At 34.2% G+C, this 7,523-nt stretch overlaps 1 protein-coding gene across 1 annotated transcript in view; it reads right to left on the bottom strand.

The window, feature by feature from the left end:
* Positions 1–6,597, bottom strand: part of LOC107551802 (probable cation-transporting ATPase 13A3) — a 50,334-nt gene extending 43,737 nt beyond the window's left edge. Inside the window, exon 1 of the mRNA XM_016233531.1 lies at positions 6,435–6,597. The gene's annotated coding sequence lies outside the window, so the exon portion shown is untranslated. The remainder of the gene's footprint in view (positions 1–6,434) is intronic.
* Between the last annotated feature and the right edge of the window lie 926 nt (positions 6,598–7,523).

Below are 7,523 nucleotides of genomic sequence, written 5' to 3'. Positions count from 1 at the left end.
GATAACTGATTATTCTTTATTTTTGAAAGCCGATAACCGATATGTTGGCCGATAAATCTATATCCAAATTGTTATATACTTTTTGAGAGCCTGATTACAAAAAAGGTCTCCTCATTAAAAGCCACATCCCAAACACTTCAACATAAGCAGCCTAGTTTGAACGGTGTACGTTTTAAAAATATTTTTACTTTCCCATTACCAAATTTAGTCATACAAAAGTCTTACAAATAAATAAAATAATGCATAAATAATGCAAACAAGTCACTGGACATCATTACACGTGTAAAGAATCAAAATGAATGCGCCATAGATCAATAAAATGGAATAGCCTCTGCACGGACAATAATTAAATGATTTTAATTACTAAACCATATTGTTGATGAAAATAATAAGAGAACAATACAAGTGGTTGTTGTTATTAATAATATATCAATGATTTTGAAAAAGTAACAAATTAATACCACTGTTTTAAATAGCAGCCGTTGAGCTGCGCGTGCTGAAGCTGAAGAGCTGAATGAACACGGTCAACTGAAGCGTTAGCTTATTTGCTTATTTAACTCAAGGAAATGCATCCTGAGATTAATATTAATACAACATAAACATAATATTACAACTTACAAAATGATGAAATGACACAGTTATTGCATGCTATAGTCAGAATGTGTGATCCTGTTGTGGATGCGCTCTTCCCATAACAACGCGCTGAAACACGGCAACTAAACCCAAAGAATTCACAATGTTTTATTATAATAATGTTCTCATTAGAATGTTATATACATGACATTCCCAATCATAGTTATTAATGTTGTGCACTGCTGTTTGGGCTGCGTGTGCTGAGCTAAAGATGATCACCGGTAAACTGAAGCGCTCTTTTTAACTTAACCAAACGCATTCTATATGAGATAAATCAGATATACATCAAATAAACACAATATTACAATGTACAATTGCACAAAAGGCTGCAAACGAACAGCGCGCATCTGAAGTGTCTCTGAAGGAAATAATGCATTATTTATCGGCTTTAAGATATCGGCCAAATTTTCTTATCAGGCCGATACCGATAACAGAAAAAATTTGCATTTATCGGCCGATACCGATATGGTGGCCGATATATCGTGCATCATTAGACTACCGTAAAATTTTTGTCCAATACATCTAATGTCCAATACAGTTTTTCACCATACATTTTATTATACAGGTTTTTACTGTAGCATTTTTACAGTCTTTTACCGTTAAATCCACGGTCATTTTTTTACAGTGAATGCTGCAGCAAAGCATAATTTAGTCAGAAACATTAACAGTGCAGCTCAAGAATGTAAAACATGCACCTGAAAATCAAGTTTTAGGTTAAATTAGGCTTATATATACATGCACTACCCGTCAAAAAAGTTCAGGGTCAGTATGATTTTTAAATTTTCCTTTTTTTTTTTTTTTATCTGTTTCCAAAAATAAATCTCTCTTCGAGGCTGTATTAATATGATTAAAAATAGAGCAAAAACAGTAATACTGTGAAATATTATTAGAAAATAACTCTTTATTTTAATATTTGAAAATTAAATTTATTCCTGTGATGCAAAGCATTCAGTAATTATTCTAATTAAAGTCAAAAACTAATATTTCTCTGTAAACCATGATTCATTTATTTCAGGATTCTTTGATTGACAGCATTTATTGGAAAAAATAGATTTTTGTAACATTGTAAATGTATATACTCAAAAATAACACATTCTGAAAGAATTCAAATGAATGTAGTTTAAAGTATTTTACTGGTGGACAATCATGTCACATCTTAACATGTCAGCTACCCCAACAGACATTTATGTTGGGTTTAAGACAATCATTAATTAAACATTTAATTACAAGTTCTGTCAGCAGTTTGTCATACAGTCATACAAGTTTAGAAGGACGTGAACAATAAATGCCAAAGTTAAAACTTAGAATGATTCAAATGCAGCAGAAAAGCATAATTTAGTCAGAAACATTAACAGTGCAGCTCAAGAATGTAAAACATGCACCTGAAAATCAAGTTTTAGGTTAAATTAGGCTTATATATACATGCACTACCCGTCAAAAAAGTTCAGGGTCAGTATGATTTTTAAATTTTCCTTTTTTTTTTTTTATCTGTTTCCAAAAATAAATCTCTCTTCGAGGCTGTATTAATATGATTAAAAATAGAGCAAAAACAGTAATACTGTGAAATATTATTAGAAAATAACTCTTTTTATATTTTAATATTTGAAAATATTTACAATTTGTCATTTATTCCTGTGACGCAAAGCATTCAGAAATTATTCTAATTAAAGTCAATAGCTAATATTTCTCTGTAAACCACCATACATTTCTTTCAGGATTCTTTGATTGACAGCATTTATTGGAAAAAATAGATTTTTGTAACATTGTAAATGTATATACTCAAAAATAACACATTCTGAAAGAATTCAAATGAATGTAGTTTAAAGTATTTTACTGGTGGACAATCATGTCACATCTTAACATGTCAGCTACCCCAACAGACATTTATGTTGGGTTTAAGACAATCATTAATTAAACATTTAATTACAAGTTCTGTCAGCAGTTTGTTAGTCTAGAGTAAAAAAAAAAAAATGCATTAAACGCACAGGCTCAAGAAAGTGATTTCCCCCCAAAATAACAAAGAAAACGCCAGCATAGCCGATGAGAACGTTACACATCAACCAACACAGCTTATACATATTTTCTTTTGCAGTTTCATGAAGCTCAGCTAAACTTTTAAATACTGCAAAAAGATATGAAATGCATTTACTTAAAGTAATAATTGACACAAAAATGAAAAGTCTTTCATTTGTATGACATTCTTTAGTGCAGGGCTGTCCAAACTCGGTCAGGCCTAGTTTTATATTATATAGTACTTCTTTGGAGTGCTTAATGACTGTTTTTTAGGGATGCACCGATATGAAAATTTTGGCCGATAACCGATTATTCTTTATTTTTGAAAGCCGATAACCGATATGTTGGCCGATAAATCTATATCCAAATTGTTATATACTTTTTGAGAGCCTGATTACAAAAAAGGTCTCATCATTAAAAGCCACATCCCAAACACTTCAACATAAGCAGCCTAGTTTGAACGGTGTACGTTTTAAAAATATTTTTACTCTCCCATTACCAAATTTAGTCATAAAAAAGTCTTACAAATAAATAAAATTATGCATAAATAATGCAAACAAGTCACTGGACATCATTACACGTGTAAAGAATCAAAATGAATGCGCCATAGATCAATAAAACGGAATAGCCTCTGCACGGACAATAATTAAATGATTTTAATTACTAAACCATATTGTTGATGAAAATAATAAGAGAACAATACAAGTGGTTGTTGTTATTAATAATGTATCGATGATTTTGAAAAAGTAACAAATTAATACCACTGTTTTAAATAGCAGCCGTTGAGCTGCGCGTGCTGAAGCTGAAGAGCTGAATGAACATGGTAAACTGAAGCGTTTTGCTGGCAGCTTATTTAACTCAAGGAAATGCATCCTGAGATTAATATTAATACAACATAAACATAATATTACAACTTATATATGTACAAAATGATGCAGTTCTTGCGTGCTATAGTCAGAATGTGTGATCCTGTTGTGGATGCGCTCTTCCCATATCAACGCGCTGAAACACGGCAACTAAACCCAAAGAATTCCCAACGTTTTATTATAATAATGTTCTCATTAGAATGTTATATACATGACATTCCCAATCATAGTTATTAATGTTGTGCACTGCTGTTTGGGCTGCGTGTGCTGAGCTAAAGATGATCACTGGTAAACTGAAGCGCTCTTTTAACTTAACCAAACGCATTCTATATGAGATAAATCAGATATACATCAAATAAACACAATATTACAATGTACAATTGCACAAAAGGCTGCAAACGAACAGCGCGCATCTGAAGTGTCTCTGAAGGAAATAATGCATTATTTATCGGCTTTAAGATATCGGCCAAATTTTCTTATCAGGCCGATACCGATAACAGAAAAAATTTGCATTTATCGGCCGATACCGATATGGTGGCCGATATATCGTGCATCCTTAGACTACCGTAAAATTTTTGTCCAATACATCTAATGTCCAATACAGTTTTTCACCATACATTTTATTATACAGGTTTTTACTGTAGCATTTTTACAGTCTTTTACCGTTAAATCCACGGTCATTTTTTTACAGTGAATGCTGCAGCATTTAGTCAGTTAGTCAGAAACATTAACAGTGCAGCTCAAGAATGTAAAACATGCACCTGAAAATCAAGTTTTAGGTTAATATATATACATATATACATGCACTACCCGTCAAAAAAGTTCAGGGTCAGTATGATTTTTAAATTTTCCTTTTTTTTTTTTTATCTGTTTCCAAAAATAAATCTCTCTTCGAGGCTGTATTAATATGATTAAAAATAGAGCAAGCAGGGCTGTCCAAACTCGGTCCTGGAGGGCCGGTGTCCTGCAGAGTTTAGCTCCAACTTGCCTCAACAGACCTGACTGGAAGTTTCTAGCATGCCTAGTAAGAGCTTGATTAGCTGGTTCAGGTGTGTTTAATTAGGGTTGGAGCTAAACTCTGCAGGACACCGGCCCTCCAGGACCGAGTTTGGACAGCCCTGCTTTAGTGGAATACAAAGGGGGACGCCAGAATGACAGTCTCAGTCCCCATTCACTTTCATTGTATGGCACAACGATGCTGTTAAAGTGAATGGTGACTGAGGCTGTCAGACCCTTACAATCTGCCTAATATCTCCGTTTGAGTTCATTTGAAGAAAGAATGTCATACAAGTTTAGAAGGACGTGAACAATAAATGCCAAAGTTAAAACTTAGAATGATTCAAATGCAGCAGAAAAGCATAATTTAGTCAGAAACATTAACAGTGCAGCTCAAAAATGTAAAACATGCACCTGAAAATAAAGTTTTAGGTTAAATTAGGCTTATATATACACATACACTACCGGTCAAAAAAGTTCAGGGTCAGTATGATTTTTTTTATCTTTTTTTTTTTTTCAATCTGTTTCCAAAAATAAATCTCTCTTCAAGGCTGTATTAACATGATTAAAAATACAGCAAAAACAGTAATACTGTGAAATATTATTAGAAAATAACTCTTTTTATATTTTAATATTTGAAAATATTTACAATTTGTCATTTATTCCTGTGACGCAAAGCATTCAGAAATTATTCTAATTAAAGTCAATAGCTAATATTTCTCTGTAAACCACCATACATTTCTTTCAGGATTCTTTGATTGACAGCATTTATTGGAAAAAATAGATTTTTGTAACATTGTAAATGTATATACTCAAAAATAACACATTCTCAAAGAATTCAAATGAATGAAGAATTCAAATCAAAAATAACAAATAAAACGCCAGCATAGCAGATGAGAACGTTAAAGGCCCGTTCACACCAAGCACGATAACTATAAAGATAACGATATAGTTCTAAAAATCGTTCTCAATATTAAAGAATAGCATAGTTCACACCACAACTATAACGATAACGATACAGAGGAACGATATCATTGTGATCACTTTCAAAACGATTTTTTCCCAGCTGATGAACGATAAAACACTGACAGCCAATCAGAATCCATCCTGCTGTACCGAGCTCAAGAATTTAAAGCGGCAGACGCGCATGCGCTTAGAATAAACAGACGATATCATTCGCTGGTGTGGACGCTAATATCGTTCTCTTTATAGTTATCGTTCTTGGTGTGAATGGGGCTTTACACATCAACCAACACAGCTTATACATAGTTTCTTTTGCAGTTTCATGAAGCTCAGCTAAACTTTTAAATACTGCAAAAAGACATGAAATGCATTTACTTAAAGTAATAATTGACACAAAAATTTAAAGTCGTTCATTTGTATGACATTCCTTAGTGGAATACGAAGGGGGACGCCACAATGACAGTCTCAGTCCCCATTCACTTTCATTGTATGGCACAACGATGCTATTAAAGTGAATGGTGACTGAGGCTGTCAGACCCTTACAATCTGCCCAACATCTCCTTTTAAGTTCATTTGAAGAAAGAATGTCATACAAGTTTAGAAGGACGTGAGATTGAGTAAATTATTTTTGGGGTAAGCTATCCCTTTAAATCGCGCCGCTGGGTGCAAACCAAATAAAAAAATTCTAAGTACACACTCCACTACAGATCCCAACAGCGTTAGTGGCTAACCATATCCATATAAATCAAGACATTACTCGCTACAGCCTTATAAAACACGATCTAGTTCATTTCAGTCATTTAATAATGACATAAAACCCATAAACCGAGCGAGGGCACGCGAGGAAGAAAGAATCCAGGCAGCCATGACTTCATACCGACACATCAATGAAGAGATCCGTGCGTGTGTTTGAGTGCGCGTGTGAGCGCACGCGTGTTTGCATGCGTTTTAAATCGCACTCACCCAGAACCACCCGGAACGAGGATCACCTCTGGGTCATGATGAGAGTGCTAGGATCGCGGACAAAAAGACGCGGGCTCAGCTCGTGTGTAACGTTACTGCTGACAGAAGATGTGTGTGTGTGTGTAAATGTGCCAGACTGCTCAGATCTGCCTCAGCATGTACAGGAAGTGATGCAGAGGATATGAGGTCACTGTAGAACTGCGTCAGGTGCGTGTGAGCGCGCGGCGCTACAGGCCTGTCTGGCATGGCCGGGTTTCACAGACAAGCCCTGTTAGCATGGAAATTGATATATAAGCACAATTTTTCACCCCACAACTATTTCATGTGGAATAACAAGGACATGTTATTTAAAGACACATCTTTATTCTATCAAACTTGGTTCAAGGAAGGTATTATTTTAGTAAGGCAGTTAGTTAATTCCCATGGGTAACTTACTTGTTGTCCTATAGTGAATTTCTTCAGGAATTCCAATTACCAGTTAAACCAAGAGAATTTGCTATTGTTTTTGACGCAAATTGTGTGGTGTTACCTTTAAAAAACTGTATCTCAGAAGAAATCAGCATGGTTAATCCTTGTGGTAACATTTTCATTGAAAATGTCCACGTTTTAAAACGACAGTGTAGCAATAAGTTTATAAGGAATGCTCTTTGTTCTGTGTCCCTACCTGCAGCAAGATTTTGTTGGTCTTCTTTATTTGGTAATATCTCTTGGGTTAAAGCATGGAAACTGCCAACTAAGTTTTGTATCAATAACAAAATTAAGGAAGCGTCTTACAAAATACTTCATCGAATTTATCCTGCTAAGCATGTTTTGGAACGATTTAAGCTTAGTATTTCGTATACCTGTGAATTTTGTGGTCAAGAAAAAGAAACTATTTTGCATCTTTTTTTTTTTCCATTGTATTTACTCGAGATTATTTTGGAAGGATTTGGAATTCTATATTAAAGGGGTCATGTGATGCGATTTCAAGTTTTCCTTTCTCTTTGGAGTGTTACAAGCTGATTGTGCATAGATAAGATTCCTGAAGTTGCAAAGACTAAAGTCTCAAAACCAAAGAGATATTCTTTATCAAAGTTAAGACTCTGCCAC

This window comes from Sinocyclocheilus grahami, unplaced genomic scaffold, assembly GCF_001515645.1.
Source record: "Sinocyclocheilus grahami isolate Dianchi unplaced genomic scaffold, SAMN03320097.WGS_v1.1 scaffold433.1, whole genome shotgun sequence".
NCBI classification, from domain to species: Eukaryota; Metazoa; Chordata; class Actinopteri; order Cypriniformes; family Cyprinidae; genus Sinocyclocheilus; species Sinocyclocheilus grahami.
The sequence above is the reverse complement of the archived record's forward strand: the minus strand, read 5'-3'. Positions and strand labels throughout refer to the sequence as shown.